General features: G+C 48.9%; 1 protein-coding gene across 1 annotated transcript in view; it reads right to left on the bottom strand.

The window, feature by feature from the left end:
* The window catches only part of LOC119459741 (protein toll-like), a 247,057-nt gene that overhangs the window by 130,430 nt on the left and 95,373 nt on the right, over positions 1-21,254 (bottom strand). The window lies entirely within an intron of this gene.

Here is a 21,254-nt window from a genome sequence, read left to right as displayed (position 1 = left end):
TCCAAGCTTGAAGTACTCAATATGTGTGAAACCCGGCCTTCCTACCGGTTTTAGGCATGCGAAGTGTCTGTGCAGAGGTTTATTATATGACTGACGTGGTTTGTCACCAGACATATATCTGCACAATACAGCCAGGCATAACTTCTGCAGAAGTGTGTTATTTGAGCATGCATTCAATTCAAGTGATTATGCAGACATAGAATATACAGTTTCCAAAAGTGGTTTGGACCCATAACCATAGGTTAGTTGCGGGTCCAGTGAAAGAGTAATAATAAGAAAAGTTCTGGCGCTAACATTATACGATACAGTTACAGCATAATTAGATTACAGAAATAATACATTACGTACGTACACGTATTATTTTCGCTTCAAAAACTGGTCGAACATATATTTAAATGCAACAAACTTTAGGAGAAGACATTTATATAATTCGTAGGTGCGCGTTTAACGCACAAATATAAACACAAGCACTTAAAGTACCAAAACATCAAGTTACTGCGAACATAAATATTCGCCAGCTGTGGTACAGAGTGTATTTCCGTATCTCTCAAATGACAGAATGTAACACCATTAGCAACACCATGTAACGCACCATTAGCAACATGAATAATTCAGGAACATCAGGAGTAACATCAGAATCCGTAATTTAGGGAAAGAAAATATTTCTTAAGCATTGAAGAAGCATTGTCACAACGGCGCCTAATTTCACACGGAACACATTCGACAAAAAATGAACATGACACCGCACCTACCAATAAATATATTGCCGCTGAAACGACAGCCTGATTCTGCCCATATTTAAAAAATGTCACGTTGGTGTCAGGCCGCATCTGCAAGTAGGAGCGAAGTTTGGAACGAGCTACATGGTACCTATCGTAAAATCAAATCAAATCAGTTTTATTATTATTACATAGTATAATAATGACAGCATATAAATATACAGACGAGGGTCCCAAATTACAAGACTGCAACGGGACCCTCGATGAAGATTACAAATAAACAATACAAGTATTAGCAGCAGTGCGAACCAATGGAACAAATATATGAAGTTAAAAAAAACAGTAAGCATAAAGGAATAAAAAACATCAAAAGGCATGAACGAAAAAAATCTGAAAATGAGAAATAAATAATGTACATAAAAACACAAATCTAGTACAACTTAACAGACATCAGCATCCAAAATTCGACATATAATCTTTTAAAGAATTCTTGAAAGAAATTTGCAACCGCTACTGCTTCGGGACTACTTGGGACTTAGTCGGGGCACAGTCGGGACTATTCCGTCCTTAGAAACCAGCCATATGATGATTACACGTCCCTCTTTCATGTAAATACGCATAAAAGGCGTTATGCTTAGTTGCTTTCTGGTTCCGTTTCAACATAAGCCAACTAATGCTCAATAATGTTCAATAACTAATGTTCAGTGTACATGCCCAATGCTCGGCACGGCTAACACGACTTGGTTTCTTACATTGCAGCAAGAGAACAGACAGCTTTCTTTTGTGAGGTATTTCCCATCACACAGGCAATGCACCACAATACTGAAACGTGTTTTATTCTGGCTCGCAATACTTGTATACGAGGCGAGCGCACATGGTGTGTTATGTTAGTTTGAATGATTCAAACACGAAGACGTAAGCATCAAACTTTCATAGCCGCCGTCAACACAAGCACCATGCCTTTGCTCCCACTGTGATCGAGTGCTCATTATGCGGTTGCGACCATCACAATGCTGCTTGCTACCAGTGTAAATCTCCTGTTTATGTGGGTGCAAAGGCACTTTCGCAGACATTTCGCAGGCACCTTCTTGCATACTGCCCATCAGGGCAGCACGCAAGTATAAAGTTTTATTCAGGAATTTATCCTAACTCCTTTGTTTACAATAGGCAATGAAGCGCAGCAATATGCCGCAAGTATGAATAAGAACTGAGCGTGGCGATTACCTCTTCAGAATATACGTATTTTTTGTGTTTGTGCTTCGCTCTTAATTTAAATATACTGTTTTATATTGGTCTGCAACACCTACGGCCCTTTGAAAGTCCGGCGGAGGGGGGGGGGGGGTTGGGGAGGGGGGCTCTTACATATTGTCGCGACCTAGTAGGAGTCGTGAAAGCCGGCGTACATCACGTATAAGCGCACGTTATACAGGGTGTCCCAGCTATTACGCAGGACGATTTCAAAAAGGAAGAACGGCGTTACGCGAAGCAAAACTCGTGCGTATTGTTTCGCGCACACAGCTATCGAACACTAAAGTCAGAGACATTGAAAACGTCCTCGTAGAACTAACTCCACCACGCAAGACGCGCAACAGCATCTTCGTACTCAAGAGAAATGCGCGGAGATGGACAGTCAACTCCCCACGCGTGGCATGTGGCAGATGCTGCGGTACCTGATAGATCCCGCCAACACTAAGACCACACACATGCAAGGCATATACAAAATCATACACGCTTACGGGGGGAACGGAACAACAATTCTTACGGGATGCGGAACGCCTTTACATATCTCAAACGCCACCGCTAATACATCCGGACTACACGGGAGAAAGGAACGCCAGCCTGGACGAGGAATTATCCGTTCCCGAAATCCAGGCGGCCCTCGTCAAACTCAACACCAAGTCGGCCCCGGGCCCCGATCGAATATCCAATAGGGCACTACGTAATCTCGACTACGGATCAATTGAAAAACTGACAAAATACATTAACGAGTGTTGGGCGCACGGCAAGCTACCACAGCAATGGAAAGAAGCAAAGATGATACTGATACCAAAACCCGGCAAGAAATTACAGCTAGGGAACCTGCGCCCCATCTCCCTCACGTCCTGCGTGTCAAGTTGATGGAGCACGCGTTTCTCAATAGACTCACGGATTACCTCGAGGACAACGAATTATTTCCACACACCATGATTGGGTTCAGAAGACATCTCTCCACGCAAGACGCCCTTCTGCAATTAAAACACCAACTCATAGACAGTCCGGGGCGCTCGACGAGAGCCATTCTCGGGCTGGACCTGAAGAAGGCCTTCGATAGCGTTCGCCACGATGCCATAATACGACAAATAGACAAGCTAAATCTCGGACTGCGAACGTACAACTACATTCGAGACTTCCTCACGGGAAGAACAGCTCGCATGCGAGTGGGACAACTCGACTCAGATCAAATCAACATCGAGAGCTCGGGCACCCCGCAGGGCTCGGTCATCTCGCCGATGCTCTTCAACCTCGTCCTGCTGGGGTTACCCGACCAATTGTTGCAAATCGAAGGACTGCACCACACGCTATACGCGGATGATATTACGATCTGGACGACAACGGGCAGCGACGGAGCGATCGAGCAACGTTTACAGCAGGCCATCCAGTGCGTAGCAAACTACCTGGTGGGCACGGGACTCACCTGCTCGGCCGAAAAATCCGAATTGCTGCTATATAGACCGGTCAGAAAGGGGCGCCCAACTAAAGGCTATACCCCCCCCCCCCCCCCGGAAAAGGAAGAGTTCCAATTAACGGCATCAAACGGGCTACCCATCCCGATGGTAGACAAGATTCGGGTACTAGGAATGATGATTGAACACAAGGGCGGCATTGGCGAAGCACTTCGCAAGATAACAGCAAAGGCCACCAGCACGATGCAGCTCATCTGACGCATCACCAACAAACACGCGGGCATGCGCGAAGGCAACGTCATACGACTTATACAAGCCTTCGTTATTTCTCAAATAACGTACACGGCAGCGTTTCACAACTCGGTGGTTGCAGAAACAAACAAGCTCAACGCCCTCATACGCAAGGCGTACAAATGTGCGTTGGGACTTGCGCCCGGAGTGAGCACCACCATGCTCCTAGAACTAGGCTTGCACAACACGCTCGAGGAACTCGTGGAGGCGCAACAAGTGTCCCAACTCGAGCGCCTATCCAAGACCCGCTCAGGCAGGCACGTGCTCGAAAAGCTCGGCATTACATACCACACGCAGTACGGAATCAAAGTGGAAATGCCAAGAACCATGCGCGAGCAACTATACGTGCCCCCATTGCCTCGCAACATGCACCCCCAACACCACACTGGGAGACGTAAAGCCAAGGCACCACACATGAACAAAAGTTACTCCAACGACAAGGAGGCAGTCTTCACCGACGCAGCCTGTTATCGAGACAGGAAGAGTTTCGTGGCGGCAGTTACTAGCCACCGAGGTAACCACCTCACGAGCGTCACCGTGAACGCGACATATGCCGAAGCACCAGAGGAAGCGACCATAGCACTGGCCCTTACACAAACCAAGGCTACATACGTGATCTGCGATTCTCAAACGGCAATTCGCAATTTTTCAAATGGGCGCATATCGCAAGAGGCGTATCACATACTCAAGCGACATCCCATATACCAGGGAGAGGCCGACGTCGATAACCGAAGGCACTTGCTTCGGATCCCGGCACACACTGGACTGAGCACCCCCTACGAAGCGGCTCACCGCGTTGCTGGAGGCCTCACTCACCGAGCATCATCGGAGGAAGAGCCCCCGCGGGGTACTGCAAACGTCTGGGCGTGGGAGGATCGTTTGACCAGGTTCCACGACATCACGACACACTACCAGTTACAGAGACGCGTATACCCATTCCCTCACGCTATGTTAGACAGGGCGCAAGCAGTACACTACGGGCAATTACAAACTGATTCTTACATAAACCCAAGACTCATGCACGCCATGTATCCAGACATGTATACACTACAGATGCACATCCTGTGGCGAGGTTGCCACACTTAATCACATGTTATGGGAATGTCAGGACATAACAAACAATTCGGGCAGTGTCGACACCTCCGTCTCTTCCACCGCCAGCCTCCGCTCGCGTTGGAAGACCGCACTGCTCAGCTCGAACCTGACAGTGCAGCTCTGGGCCGTCCAGCGAGCCGAGGAAGCCGCTTCGAGACAAGGTCTCGGAACCGCGTCCGCGGCGGGTGCCCAGACCCACTAAATATACGCCGGACTCACATCTTATCAATTTGATAATAAAGTTTACGTTCTTCTTCTTCTGTTTCCAGTGCAGTGAAGTAGCGGCAGTAATTTTTTCGTTGCTGACATTTAATTATCTAACTGTCCTAATTATCAAAGTGTCAGTGAGAAAATTGTAGAGCAACATGAAAAACTTACGATGCAGCTTTCTGTTGCTCAGTACGTGCGAAAAAAAGGTGTTTTTCCGAGCGTGAAAGAAGCCCGCGAATACACGCAACGTGCATCGAGCGGCCAGTCACGCGGCAATTCTGCGTGTATTCGCGCGCTTCTTTCACACTCGGAAAAAAACTTTTTTCAAGCACGTATTAGGCAACAGAAAGCTCTATCGGGAGTTTTTCAAGTTGCTCTACAATTTTCTCTTTGACACTTTCATAATTAGGACAGTACTTCTCGAGTTAGATAATTAATTGCAATTAGCTAATTAAATATCAGGAACGAAAAAATTACTGGTGGCTACTCCACTGCACTGGAAAGAATACGCACTAGGTTTGCTTAGCGTAACGCCGTACCTCTTTTTTTTAATCGTGCTGCGTTATAGCTGGGTCACCCTGTAAAACAGCCAACGCAACGTTGTTGTCTATTTTTCTACCCGCGTGCTACATCAGCGTCGTTTTCATGGCCGGGCAAATACCCGCGGTGACGATATAGGATGTGGCATTTGCCTCTCCTTTGAAAAAAGTATCGTCCCGATGCACAAAGCTCCGAGGGATGCACAGTGATAATGCAAAATTGATGTCATGAGGAAAAGTATGGCTTCATACGAAGCACGTGCACAACCTCGGGCAGATTCTGCCGGCGTTTTGAGCAGTAAGGACTGTCGGGCACAACTTCATAGTTCCCGTTACTGATGCGGCGCAGAACTGTGTATGGCCCGAAGTATCTTGGCAGGAGCTTCTCAGATTGCCCCCACCGAGGAATAGGAGTCCAGACCCACGCCTGGTCGTCGTCGTTGTACGTGACGGGTATTTGTCAAAGATTTTAGTGTCTGGCATCGTAGTCCTGTTGCTCTTGGATGCGCAAACGCGCAAGCTGCTTTGCTTCCTCGACGCGTTGCGTAAACTCCTCGGCAACAGTCTCGTGATCACAGCACTCGTGTGGCAGCATCGCGTCCAACAGTGCTGTTATTTCCCGGCCGCAAACGAGGCTGAAAGGTGTCACGCGTGTTGTCTCTTGCCGAGCCGTGTCGTACGAAAATGTATCATAGCCGCCGGTGCTGGCGGCTAACATTCTAGGCCCGAGGCTGCAAGAATCCCATCAAATCACGTGGACGCCGGGTCACGCGGGACTGGAGGGGAACGAAAGGGCGAACGCCTTAGCTCGAGCGCTAATTAACCGAGCGGGGCAAAACCAATTGTCTGATCAATCCCCACCCTTTACCTTTGTGCCCCTGCCATCAAATTACTGCCACCGACTCGAGATCCAGCGACTCAACCGCAGGATTTATCCTCCCCCTCACAAAAAGCTCAGCACTGAAGAGGCAATAGCCCTCAGACTTATCCAAACAAACACATTCCCAAACCTACACAGATACAGCAAAATATACCCACAAACATATCGCGGCATCTGCCCCTGGTGCGGCGACACACGCCCTACGCTCTTTCACATCTCGTAGGGGTGCGGGGGCAAACCTGAACATTTAAAGACGCCTAACACGTCATTTCAGCGCTGGGAGGTACAGCTGACCGGCGATACCCTGGCGGGACAAGAAGCTCTCGTCCAGCAAGTACGTCGAGCAGCCATGGCCCGTGGAGTCCTGGAATGAGGACACCACCCACTCGTCCTCAAGATCAACTCGATGGTCTAAATAAATGTTTTTCTCTCTCTATCACAAGGCAAAATCTCGCCCCATTTCTTGTGGTCGACGTCGATGTACACACTCATCATGTCTGCCAGAGTCTTTTTAAAATGTTCTGTCAGCCCATTGGTTTGGGAGTCGTAAGTTGTTGTCATTCGGTAAGTGGTACCACTTAGTCGCAAAACGGCATCCAGTAGCGCGGCCGTGAACGCCGAACCTCTGTCGGTAATAACCACTGCGGGAGAGCCACGCCTTAGGACAACGGCTTTGATGAAAAATCGTGCTGCTTTAGCTGCTGTTCCCCGCTGGAGAGCACTTGTTTCGGCATATCGGGTAAGATATTCTGTGACGACGATGATCCATCTATTGCCGGCAGTCGACACTGGAAATGGACCTAAATGGTCCATGCCACCTTGTACGAACGGCGCTTGCGATATCTAAATAGAATGCAGCAGTCCAGCAGGCTTGACGCGTGGGGTTTTGCGGCGCTGGTAATCCAGGCATGTCTCGACATAACGTTTTACGACCAGCGCAAGTTTCGGCCCGTAGTACTTTAACCTAACTTTTGACAATGTGTGGGTGTAGCCCCAGTTACCAGCGGTCTGATCGTTGTGACAGGCGTGTAGGACTTCGTTCCGAAGAGAGGCGGGAACGACATGTAGATAGCTGCTGCCAATAGGTGAAAAGTTCTTTTTATAGAGAACGTCGTGACGCAGGCAAAATGAAGGTAGCCCTCTGGCGAATAGCCTCGGCACGCTGCTTCCTCTTCCCTCTAAGTAATCAATAAGAGGAACCAGTTCTCCGTCCTCGCGTTGCTGGCGTGAAACCGCGACAGTGTCTACCATGCCTAGAAAAGCCGCGTCTTCACCGTCCTGCAATGTAGTCACAACAGGACACCGAGAAATGCAATCGGCGTGCCACTTCCCCGATTTGTATACATTCGTGAAGACGAACTCCTGCAGCCGAAGGCTCCAGCGTGCAAGCCGACCAGCTGAATCTTTTAAATTAGTCAGCCAGTAAAGTACATGGTGATGACTGACGACGGTGAAACAGCGATCGTATAGATAAGGGCGAAATTTTAGGACGGCCCATACCATCGCGAGGCATTTTTTTTCTGTAGTACAGTAGTTAGCCTCCGTTCTGGATAGAGCCCTGCTGGCGCAAGCAAGCACTCTTTCGGTTCAGTCTTGCCGCTGAGAAGCACTGCACCAAGGCCGACATTACTAGCATCGGTATGAAGAATTGTCGGGGCGTCTTCATCAAGGTGTGCGAGCACAGGAGGCGTCTGCAGTCGTTGCCGTAGCTCGTGAAATGCCCATTGCTGGTCTTCGCCCCAAACGAAGGGGACACCTTCTCGGGTGGGATGTGTGAATTAACACGCATGCGCGAAAAGTCTGCACAGCCTTTTTATCAGATGGAGTCGGGAAATTAGCCCTGGCAGCGATATTATCAGGGTCAGGTCAGACACCTTCTTGACTAACCACGTGACTGAGGAATTGAAGGTCTTCAAAACCAAAATGGCAATTTACCGTTTTCAAAGTTAGACCTGCTGAGCGTATTGATTCAAAGACCATCTTCAGTCTCTGTGAGTGTTCCTCGAACGTGACGGAGAAAACAATCACGTCGTATAGGTACACCAAGCAGGTTTGCCTTTTGAGTCCTGAGAGTACCGTGTCCCCTCCACGATGGCGTGCCTCATAATGAGAACTTGTTTTGGCACGTAAAATCCCAGAAAGAAATGTCATTAGGCGTTAAAACGTTGCTGGCGCAGACACAAACCGAAGGCATGCACTTGAAATTCATAGAGTCCGTCTTGTGTCACAAAAGCGGTCTTCTCACCGTCTCTATCATCAACGTCGATTTGCCAGCAGCCGCTTTTAAAGTCAATCGACGAAATGTAACGTGCGTTTCGTAGCCGGTCCAGTGAATCATCAATACACGGTAGCGGATAAACGTCTTTCTTTGTGACATTGACGCATATACATGATTATCTTTCACCGGTGGCCTCTTTCCACCGGCTAAGAAATGTTAAACATCATCGCTCGGCGCAGGAAGCGCCTGGATTGAAAGCTTCTGGAACGTTATCGATGTTTCTATGCGTCGTCTGTGGTCACCGACGCTCATGTAATCCGATTGTATGAGCGACGCAAATTGCCTAGAACTTTCTGGAAGACACGCGGGCACCAGGGATTAATCTGGAACCTTCGATGACTCACGTATAAAAGCAGACGCGTTTCGCCGCTGACCATATTTTCGACGATCGCCGACTATGTTCGCCGCTATCGTTTACCTTCAAGTGCAACTTGCTTTTTTGGGCACTGGTTCGCCCAATCAAATCCGCTTCGTCGATCATAGTTTTGCGACTATTCACCATAACTGCTGCGTGATATTTGGTGGAGGTGCTTTTTATGTCCTTGTACCGGACCCCCCCCCCCCCCCCCCGCATAGCCGTGAGCCAAGCCCACACCGTCCGGAAGACGGCGACGCCTACCCCGACCAGCGAGCTAGCCGTAGGCTACTGAACCTGCCACTGAAGTACGAACCCCTAACCGATAAGACCAGTAGGATCAAAGTCACGACCTCGGCAGCAGCTACCATGATAGCCCCGGCGCCAACATGTGCTGTGGTGATGCAAAACCCAGGGAGCCGCCGACTTTCCGCGGTTCGCGATGCGAAGACCCTGAAAGCTGGCTGGAGGCATACGACCGGGTCGCTACGTTCAACAAGTGGGCCTGCGACGAAAAGCTGCGCCATGTTTACTTCTCGCTTGAAGACGGCGCCAGAACCTGGTTCGAGAATAGGAAGCGTGCACTAACAACCTGGGACCTCATTCGAGCATCATTCCTGGACACCTTCACTAGCGTCGTCCGTAAAGAAAGAGCTGCAGCCTTGCTGGAAAACAGTGTACAGCTCCCGAATGAGAGCATCGGCATGTACACTGAAGAAATAACTTGATTGTTCCTGCCCGCCGACCCCGCTATGCCCGAAGACAAGAAAGTTCGCTTGCTCATGCGGGGAGTTAAGCAGGAGCTAATCGCCGGACTGGTGCGGAATCCACCAACGACAGTCCAAGACTTTCTCTCGGAGGCTACGACGATCGAGAAAGCACTGGACATACACAACCGGCAATACAATCGCTGTTCGACGCCACACTACGCCGAAGTCCAAGGACTCTCCGACGACCTACGAGACACCATCAGGGCGATAGTACGCGAAGAGCTGCAGAAGTTGCTACCGTCGTCGCATCCCCAAGTTGCTTCCATCGCCGATATCGTGCGGGAGGAAATCCAGCAATCGCTAGGACTTCCCGAATCGCCGCAACCCCAGCCGGAAGCGATGACCTACGCCGCCGTCGCCTGTCATCAAGGCCGACCTCCGCGCTCGCGCCATGCAGGGCCCCGTAAAGCGCGAGACACACACTGTAAACGAAAATACCCCCACATCGGAATTATAGCAAGGTTATGTGCCCTATATACTCCCATCCTTGAATATTTACTCCGACGTATGGGAGGAATACAATGGCATTCCCTCGTTTCACTCCGCTCACAACCTGTGGGAGGATAAGGGCTGACATGACGTGATTATATTCCGCCTTCAAAATTTTGTTCTCCCCGGGAATTCCGCACAGGGAGTTTTAAAAAACTCCCCCGCCGGAACAGGTTGGTCACGTGGTGCTTCCCATAAGGCTATGCGCCGCGCGAGCGACCGGCCGCGTTCGGCGGAGACGGCGGTGCTCATGGCTGACGGTTTGTTTACATCTGTGAAGTGTTCCGTGCCAGTGTTTCGCCGATTTTCTTTCCTATACTTCCTTCCAGAAAGTGTTATAGGCGTGTCTGAAGCTCACTGTATCTCATCTTTATGTACGTTAGCTGTGATCACTCTGCTGGCAGCGATGAATGCAAGACCAACGATTTCAAGTGCGGAAAAAGGCTTAGGGATATCGTGAAGCTGCCGGTTGACCCGTGATGTCGGCTCAGGTTTCTGGCTGTGCTTTCGTGTTGCGTGACCTTGGCTTGTGTTCTTCAGTGCGTGAAATACCACTTTTATGTCCTTTTGAGTATATGCTGACAACGTCCGGTGTAAATTAGTGTCGCGTAGCAATGGCAACAGCAGCCGCTGTTCGAGGGACCACGTCCGTGATAGCCGCACATGAATGCCATATTCCGATTTCGTTACTGTGCTGTGCTGCCGGTAAGTAAGACCGTGGTGCAAGCAATTCTTTTTATGAACCTGTGTACGGATATCCTCGCCCAGGAAATACGGTAGGACGTAAGTACGCACTGTGAATAAAGCTTCTTACTGAGCGATGTGAATCGAATTGTTGTCGCGAAGTTCTGTTTTGAAGACGTCGTTGCTTCGGATATTGCATTAACATCATGCTCCATCAAAGGTACTGATTTAGGAGCATACCTGCTGGCTCCGAACGTGATGATTCGTTTGCCAGATCAGCGATATAGCTCCGTTTCACAACCGAGAGACATTGCTAGGACGCGGAGCAAGTAGTGCGGTAAAAAAAATGTATGCCTACGCAATTTTCGGTGTTACGTGGGCTGCTACGGGTCATGCTCACATGTAATAAATTGTTGTCCCGCCGCCATTCCTTCGCACGAAGCTAATTTTGTTATGAAGCACGCGCACGTACATTTTTCTTGCGTACTGTGACTAACGCACTACTTTTAGCCCGCGGACGCCGGCAGTGTGCGAAGTCGCTTCAGCACTCACAGAATGGCATTCTAATTTTGAAAATTTAAGCCACTAATGTCGTTTTTTCACTATTCTGAATTAACAGTTTCGTGTGCATTAAGGTTTCATGTTGCCTTCAGAGAGGCAGATCTCATATGTGCGAGCCTGTGAGTCGTAATTCGGAAAACAGTACAGCTGCTCGCTAGGCCGTTTCGATGCACAGAAAATCGTGGCTATATATACTGGTAAGGTTGCTCCTTGTGTGTAGCGTGCACGTTGGATGTGTTTGTAAGTTGCTCATTCGATGTTTCTCTCAAATGTTTGTGTTTATCTATGTCATGGTTTGTCTGGTCTCGTTCACTTGTTTCGCAGAATTTGACTTCTTGTGCGTATATTTCGGAATTTGAGCCGCGGCTTCTACATATAAAATTATCCACGCTTTGACGTGATACTTTTTTTATACTCCCGGTGCAGCTCGAAAACCCCCGTCCAGCCCGAAATAAAAAATAAAAATGACAGAAAAAAAACTCCCCTGGCACCACGCAAAAATTCCGCCCGCACGGAGTAAAAATTATACTCCGATCATTCGGAGCATAATAAACTCCCAACCGGGGGGTCGCTAGAGGACAAGCAGTATACTCCCACCTGAGAGTTATTTCCGTTTACAGTGCACGGTGAGATTCTGCGTGCGATCCGTCGTGCGACGCGTCGGAGTCCGACTTGCCGCATACGATGATTCGGGACACATGGTACGAACGACGTGCGATGCGTAGCTCCGCCCACAACCGGCGGTCCTGCATGGACGCTCGGACTACTGCGGAACTTCGCAAAGTGAAAACAAACGTATTTGCACAGTTTTCTAGTTTAGCGCAAACGATCACAATAAAAACGCGTCTGTGCGAGCAGCGTAGACGTGTTTCGGCAAGGCCGTGTCCTCAGTGTGGGCTCCGTCGACAGCCGCCGATGGCTAAGAGCTGCCAGGCCTAGCTCGCTGGGCCGTCGAATCCGAGACCGGTGTCGCTTGCTACACGACCCCTTGTAGCTCGTAATAAACCTCCTACGTTGGTCAGTACAACGTGTACACAGATATGTCGCGCTTAAATTGCGATACATTTGATTTTATCGGCGTGGACGGGAGCGAACGATCAAGCCAGGCGAGCTTGCGATCGCTGGGAGACGGTATATAAGCCTAGCTCGCTACCCGTCGAATCCGGGGTCGACAGCCCTTGCGATCCGTCCGCCGCTCGTTATAAAGCGCCCATATTCGTCAACACAATCAACGTCTGAACATTATGTCGCTCATAAGTGGCAATACAATTAGTTTTCCCGACGCCGTCGGTAGCGATGAGAAAACACGTCAGTCAGGCGAGCCGCTTCGCATAGACGACTGCTGCGGCGTCTGCGCTGACCGCTTCCGAATCGATACTACGTCAAAGATTTAATACTTTGCGCAACGTTTTATAACATGCAAACTTTGAGTTCACTTCATTCTATAGGTTATTTCGTGTCAGAAACAAAGTGTACCCGATTTTCGTGACGCCGTCAGCGGCAAGGAGGCCAGCGCCTCGACCAGGAAAAAAAAAAGCACCGGGACGACCGGAGCGCTTGCTCGCTGGCCCCGCCCCGCCGGCTTTGCCACGTCACCATGACGTACACGCTGGCGGCGCTGTCATTGGCCGCGGCCGTCCGACCGATTGCGTAGTCGTACGACTATATCCAACATGTTGATCGCATGCGGCGGCGGCGATCCGCCGCCGCCTGCACGAGAATATGTTGAAAACTTGTTGAGTGCGGCGGCCGATGCGGCGCGTCGTACGACGGATCGCACGCAAAATCGCATCGTGTGTCTCGCCCACGCCTGTCATCAAGGCCGAACTCCGCGTTCGCGCCAGGGCCCCGTAATGCCACGTACACACTAGCGGCAAAACGCGCGCGGCGCGCCCCGAAAGCAGCCGCGAAACGGGTTTTTCTTACCGCGGCATGGATGGCTCCTGGACCGATTTCTTGCGGTTTACCGCGTGCCGCGGATGAAGGAGACCAATGAGAGCGGCCCGCTTCCGTGACGTCCTCGCGGAAAATGGCGCCATGGGGACCCGCCCGACCGCTTGTTTCTCGTTTCGCACTATCATCTGCACGCGTCAGCTCGCGGATAGTTCGAGAAGGGGAGAGGAGTCTAGTCTGTCACGTGATTGCCGCAGCGGCGCGCCGCCGGTTCGTGTGGCCGCCCTGCCGCTCAATACCAGGAATTAGGGACATTTCGTACTGTTTCCTTTTTTCGCCACCACGTGGCGTATCGACCTTAAAGAATTCGAAATTCCCGCTATGACGTATGCTATGACGCACAACTAAAGAAAGCGCAATAAAAAGAAACACACCCTGAAGCTTTCGCTTCACCTCGGTGCTTGGCAACGAGCGTGCTTGTGTATCAGCGTTATCTCGAAGACGGCCAGCTACTTGCTCTACTGACAATGAATCGACGGTTTTGCTAGACACCTGGCCAGAAAAGTCGTCCGCATTCTGGAGAGATGTCTGGCCGAGATAAAGGCTCCCGCGAAGCTTCCGTTAAATACATATTTTTTCCCTTAAGCAGACGTTTCATTTGTGCATCCACTGTGGCCACGGTCTTGCATATACGTCAGGGTTCTGTTTCATGGGTTTCCTGTAGAACTGGCGTGATCCATTGTTTAAGAGGAAGCTTTAGCTCGGGCCTATCTTCGATGCCGAATTCTTAAATACACGTAAAATGCAGAAATGCTTTTATGAGAAAACCGCTGAACCGATTTGAATGAAATGTGTTGCATTAAGAGGGAAAGTTAAATTGCAGAGACGGCAGCAAATAGAATTTACGTTTATATAGTGTAATGTTTTCAAGGAATCGCAGGATGTTCGTAAATATGAAAAAATAGAAGCATGAAATTTCCAGATCCGCAACTCAGCCATTAAAAACAAATATGGCATTTCTATAAACTGCACCCGTTGGAGCATCAAAAGCGAACAATTTTTTTTTGCTATACCTTAAAACTTACGTGAATTTGCTATAATGTTTGGAAGGGTTTTGCAAATGCAACATTCACAACATAGTGGTATATTTCAGGATGTTGTATGATATATGATTGCTATCCGCTTTGGATGTATTATTAGGTGCAGTTTACAGAATTCCGATATCTTTTTTAGCTGCTGAGGCACATAGCTCTATAAGTCATGTTTTCTTTTGGAAATTTGGCAATTCTTTAAAATTTTACGTAAAAAACGTAGACAGCATATAATAAATATTTCTTTCTGCAATCACTACATTATAACTTTTTTTTTCTAAATTCAACATAACTCATCAGATTTGGTGCATTGGTTGCTCTGAGAAACTATTGCCGATTTCCCAAGTATTTCGATAGGAGCGCCCAAGCTGAATGTTCCCCCTAAGTGTGAGCTTGAATAATACACGTGTTGGCAAGATACGTTTGTAAACGTGTGATCGTGGCCTAATGAGCTAGAGCACCGGCGTACTGAGCTCAACGGCCTAGGATATGTTTGTAAAGCGTCTTGGGAAGGAATAGGAGAAAAGAAAGGGAGAAGGCTGGTATGTTATTCAGAAGCGTGTCTGGTTGGCTAAAAATTACTAAATGCTTTGGTCGTCATACCACCTCAGAGGTTCCATCAGCATAATTTCTATTTCATTCCGCTAGTATTGTGCAATTATTGTCAATCAATCGAGATTAGAACACCGGCGTCATGGCATTGTATTGCGTCGCAATTATTTATCGCCATCACTTCAGAATCATCTCATCGTCGTCATGCCTTCGTCGTTCTATCGACATCAATCCTACCTCGTAATTCCATCGTCGTCACTGCATGCACCGTCGGCCTGCGGTCCTTGTTCCTTGTTATCGTGAGGTAACATTGGCGAGCGATGGTCATAACAAAGCGGGTCAATCAGGGAGACAGTGCATGGCCGCATATAGCCGAATCACTTGAAACATCAGGGGAAACACTACGGATTCTAAATAAAGGTGTCTTAGCTAACACGGTGTGTCGCTTCTTGCTCGCTAGATTGTGTGAATGTTAATCGCATTAACTACGATAATCATCTTAACATGGGTTCTGCAGGAATTCTTTCATCTTCGCGACACTAACGAACTCTTGTCCACATTGTTCCCAGCCTATTAGCACCTTGAATTCCTAGAGGTGATCGTGCTCAGGCATGTGACGGACGACCCGAAGTTTGATGGAGGTAGCGGTATGATTTCGACAGTGGCGCCGCCTATCGACAAGAGGAAACACATTTGGATGGGTGGGAATAGAGGTGAAAGGCACACTTCAAGAGTTGCTAGGCATTATAGATTCGAATCAACCTGACAAAGACTTAGAAATATATATGCATTGTAGTCGCGCTAAAGAAATGGAAAACTATGGGATTGGTGTGAGACTCGCTGCAAAAACATTCATTAGACTGTTTCAGGTATCCGAGCTATCCTTAACGGGAATCAATGAGATGAGTTTCGAGAGCTCGTTACATTTTTCAAAAGCGGAAGACGTGCCTAGAGGCAGAGTCGACTGCAATATTTTGTTGCTACACAAAAATATCTAGGTTTTCGGCGCGATCATTTTAAAGGAAAAACAAAAATTAAATAAGTTTTGAAGAATTACTTCTTCTTTCTGAGGTTTTACGTGCCAAAACCAGTTCTGATTATGAGGCACGCCGCAATGGAGGGCTCCGGATTACTTTTGACCACCTGGGGTTCTTTAACGTGCACTACAACGCAAGCACACGGGCGTTTTTGCATTTCGCCTCCATCGAAATGCGGCTGCCGCGGCCGGGATTCGATCCCGCGATCTCGTGCTCAGCAGCGCAACGCCTTAGCTGACTGAGCCACCCCGGCGGGTGCAAGAATTACTTAGAGTACCTCCATAAAATTGTAGCAAATAAATTCTGAAAAGTTCATTTGCAACTTTTTTGTATCTTAACGCACAGGGCAACTTACTACTGGTTTCCATTAATTTTCTTCGTTATATTTTCAAGCGAGTTGAATATTCTGCCGTAGGTTAATTCACAATTAGCCCAACTAATTAAACTGAGACTTTCAATTGTATATTGTTCTTCGACAAATGCTTTAAGTCTACGCGGATGCTGCAAAATTTCTCAACATTGGGGAGGGGAATATGAAAAACAAAATAGAAATGCAGAGCATTTTATTGCCTCAGTAAATTTTTATTTTGAATGCTATTTCCACTCCTTAAGTGGCTCGACCCTCGTGTTCGCCGCCTTGTATATGTTTTTGAAAGCACTAGGTGCGTTGTCTGCGAATTTACGTGAATAAGCAAGCAGATCATACTTTAATCTGGGCGGAGAAAAAAAAACAAGGAAAGCCTACGTTGTAGATACACTGTACTGAAACACAATTAGACAGAGTCTAAATTTGCATATATTTCTAAACAAGCATGCCTAAATTGTCGATTGAAAAATTGACATAATTATAATGAAGCCGAATAAAGCAATAAGAATGGCATGTTCCGTGTGAAAATACGATGAGCGCTAGCCTTGTGGGTGAACAATTTCTGTTCAATGAAAAAAAAAAGCTTCTAGTGGCCGTGTATTATCGTATTCCTGAAAGCCAGTAACCAGCGTATCTAAATTTACATTCGCGCCAAAATTATTGGCTCGAGTTCCATCACTCTATCCGAATGACTATATGAGATTCAAAAGTGAGATTAAATGGCGGGCCGCGGCGTGTACGGTAGTGTTCACCTATGCCTTCGCTATAGTATGTTGCCGCACTCTTTAAAGCACGAGCATGGTGATCAACCGATGTGCTTTTCAGCAACTTCATCCCTAAATGTAAGCCAGGGTTCTGCCACTCCCGGTGGTTGTTAGCCCGATCCCTCCCTATTTTCTTAACTGTCGATTGTATGGTTTCTTTCATACCAAATATTCACATAATAATCTGTGCGTGTTCGGCTAGTAATGAAATGTTTATTTCTCTCACAGTTAAAATTTCAAGTAACCAGCAAGAAGGGATGCAGGGCAAAAACCTGCTTTGATGCAGCTTGAAGACCGCCCGGCGGCCGTTGATCACATGGCAGTATCTTCACAATAATCGAGAACTCGAGCTAGCTTCGTATAGGCAAAAAGGCTAATGGGTCGAACAGAACCGGGCCGGCCAAAGTATGGTACTTTCGGGCTCGGGTCAGGCCCGGACTTGAAAAACCGGCCCGTGCAGTGCTCTACTTCAGATAGTCTGATGAGCAGATTCCCATACTGTCACGTAGTAGTGACACTGAAGTAAACAGTCGTAAAACTGTGTATGACGAAAATGATTCTTTATTGGGCGAACATGTGCCCACAAATGCAAGCTGCACTTGAAGCACAACGAAAGCGGCGAATACAATCGGCGATCGTTGAAATCTGATCAGCGGTGAAACGCGTCGGCTTTTATACATGAGTCATTGAAGGCCCCAGAATAATCCCTGGTACCCGCATGTCTTCCAGAAAGTTCTAGATACTTCGCGTCGCTCGTACAATCAGATTACATGAGCGTCGGTGACAAGAGACAACGGATAGAAGCATCGATAACGTTCGAGAAACTTCCGATACATGCAGGCGCGTCCTGTGCCTAGCGATAACGTTTAACATTTGTTAGCCGGTGAAAAGCGGTCACCGGTGAAATATAAACATGTATACGTGTAAATACCCTCACCTTAAAAAGCATCGTCCCGATGCTACAAACAAGAAAGCGAAAGCAAAAGCACGCGTACAGAGAGAGAGAAACAAAACAACAAACAATAATAAGTAACAAAGTACCGAAGTTCTTTAGCGGGCGTAGAAAGGCTTAAGACGCACGACGTAGATGACTTCAGGTCGTGCCTGGCGCCGCTGTGATTGCGAAATGCCGTCTGGCACGACCTCATAGTCCAGTGCGCCAATAAGTCGGATTATCTTGTATGGTCCGAAATAGCGACGTAACAGTTTCTCGCTAAGTCCTCGTCGGCGTATCGGAGTCCAGACCCCAACACGGTCGTTGGGATGGTACGCGACGTAGCGTCGTCAAAGATTGTATTGTCGGCTGTCGGTCCTCTGCTGGTTCTTGATGCACAGGCGGGCGAGCTGTCGACCTTCTTCGGCATGCTGCAAATAGCTGGCAACGTCGAGATTTTCTTCGTCGGTGACGTCCGGTAGCATGGCATCCAGCGTCGTTGTCGGGTTCCTTCCGTAGACCAGGTTGAACGGCGCCACGTGCGTCGTTTCTTGCATGGCCGTGTTGTATGCGAAGGTCACGTGCGGAAGGATGGCATCACACGTCTTGTGCTCGACGCACATTGCCAGCATGTCGGCGATGGTCTTATTTAGGCGCTCGGTGAGGCCATTCGTCTGCGGGTGGTAGGCGGTGGTCCGGCGATGACTTGTGTGGCTGTATTGCAGGATGGCTTGAGTTAGTTCTGTCGTAAAGGCCGTACCTCTGTCGGCGATGAGGATTTCTGCGGCACTGTGACGCAGGAGGGTGTTCTCAACGAAGAATCTGGCTACCTCGGCGGCGCTGCCTTTAGGCAAGGCTTTTGTTTTGGCGTAGCGGGTGAGGTAGTCCGAAGCTACGACGATCCATTTATTCCCGGACGTCGACGTCGGAAAAGGCCCCAGTAAGTCCATCCCGATCTGGTGGAACGGTCGGCGAGGTGGCTCGATCGGCTGTAGAAGTCCAGCTGGCCTTGACGGCGGTGTTTTGCGTCGCTGACCGTCTCGGCATGTCCTTACGTAATGGGCGACGTCGGCCGAGAGGCGAGGCCAGTAGTATTTTCCTTGTATCCTCGCGAGCGTGCGGGAAAAACCGAGGTGTCCAGCCGTTGGGTCGTCATAGAGAGCTTGCAGAACCTCTGGACGCAATGCTGAGGGTACCACGAGGACGTAATTGGCTCGAAGAGGCGAGAAGTTCGTCTTTAAGAGAATGTCGTTTTGCAAGAAAAACGACGCCAATCCTCGCCTGATAACCTTGGGCACAATGACGGTCTTGCCTTCCACGTAGTTTACAAGGCTCCTTAGTTCCGGGTCAGCTAACTGTTGTTGGGTCCCAAGAAAGTGTCGTCATCCTGGTCGTCCTGTGCCGGCGGTTCGAAGGGGGCACGAGACAAGCAGTCGGCGTTAGAGTACTTTCGCCCTGACTTGTAAACGACGGTGATGTCGAATGCTTGAAGTCTCAGACTCCATCGTGCGAGGCGACCTGAAGGATCCTTCAAGTTAGCTAGCCAACACAAGGCGTGGTGGTCGCTCATAACTTTGAAGCGCCTGCCATAGAGGTAGGGGCGAAACTTTGATGTAGCCCAGATGATGGCGAGGCACTCCTTTTCGGTTGTGGAATAATTTGTTTCCGCCTTCGACAGCGACCAGCTAGCGTAACTTACAACCCTTTCTAGTCCGTCAGTCCTCTCCACAAGCACGGCACTGAGTCCTACGCTGGTTGCATCGGTGTGCACTTCGGTATCGGCGTTTTCGTCGAAATGTGCAAGTATTGGCGGCGATTGCAGGCGTCGCTTCAATTCTTCAAATGCTTCGACTTGCGGCGTCTCCCACTTGAACTCGACGTCGGCCTTCGTGAGGTACGTCAGTGGCTCAGCGATCCGTGAAAAATCCTTGACGAAGCTCCTGTAATAGGCGCGCAGTCCAAGGAATCTACGGACTGCCTTCTTGTCGGTGGGCGGAGGAAAGTCAGCGATGGCCGCAGTTTTCTATGGGTCAGGGCACACTCCAGACTTGTTGATGACGTGGCCCAAAAACAAGAGCGCCTGGTATGCAAAGCGGCACTTTTCTGGCTTTAACGTGAGTCCGGAGGTCTTGCTTACTTGAACTGTTTGAAGGCGCCGGAGGTGTTCCTCGAAGCTTGATGCAAAGACAACGACGTCGTCCAAATAGACGAGGCAAGTCTGCCACTTCAAGCCTGCCAGAACATTATCCATGACGCGTTGGAAAGTCGCAGGTGCCGAGAAAAGACCAAACGGCATGACCTTTAACTCGAACAGTCCGTCTGGTGTTATAAAGGCAGTCTTCTCCCGGTCCCTCTCGTCGACTTCGACTTGCCAGTAGCCGGTTTTGAGGTCCATTGACGAAAAACTTTGCGTTGTAGAGTCTATCCAAGGCATCGTTAATACGTGGGAGAGGGTATACGTCCTTCTTCGTGATTTTATTGAGGTGACGATAATCGACGCAGAAACTTAGCGTTAAATCTTTCTTCTTTACTAACACCACGGGGGACGCCCACGGACTCTTGGACGGCTGGATGATGTCGTCCCGTAGCATTTCGTCGACTTGTTGCCTTATGGCCTCGCGTTCGCGCGCCGAAACTCGTTACGGGCTCTGACGGAGTGGGCGGATATATTCGTCGGTTATGATGCAGTGCTTGGCGACAGGGGTTTGTCGAACTTTTGACGACTACGAGAAGCAGTCCTCTTATTGCCGGAGCAGAGCTTTTAGCTGTTCTTTCTTATGTTTGGGAAGGTTCTGATTGACGTCGAGAAAGTTGGTTCAGGTACTACAGTCGTCGTTGCAGGTGTACTAGAATCAGTGAAGGCGAAAGCACTGCTGGCTTGTACTATTTCGTCGATGTAGGCGACCATGGTGCCTTTGTTAATGTGCTTGTATTCGTGGCTGAAGTTCGTGAGCATCACTCTTGCTTTCCCTTCACGTAGTTCAGCAATGCCTCTAGCAACGCAAATTTCACGGTCGTGCAGTAAGTGATGATCGCCCTCGATGACGCCCTCCATGTCTGCAGGAACTTCGGTACCGACAGA

Source organism: Dermacentor silvarum, chromosome 7 (genome assembly GCF_013339745.2).
Source record: "Dermacentor silvarum isolate Dsil-2018 chromosome 7, BIME_Dsil_1.4, whole genome shotgun sequence".
Classification (NCBI taxonomy): domain Eukaryota; kingdom Metazoa; phylum Arthropoda; class Arachnida; order Ixodida; family Ixodidae; genus Dermacentor; species Dermacentor silvarum.
This window is presented reverse-complemented; position numbering and strand designations above follow the sequence as displayed.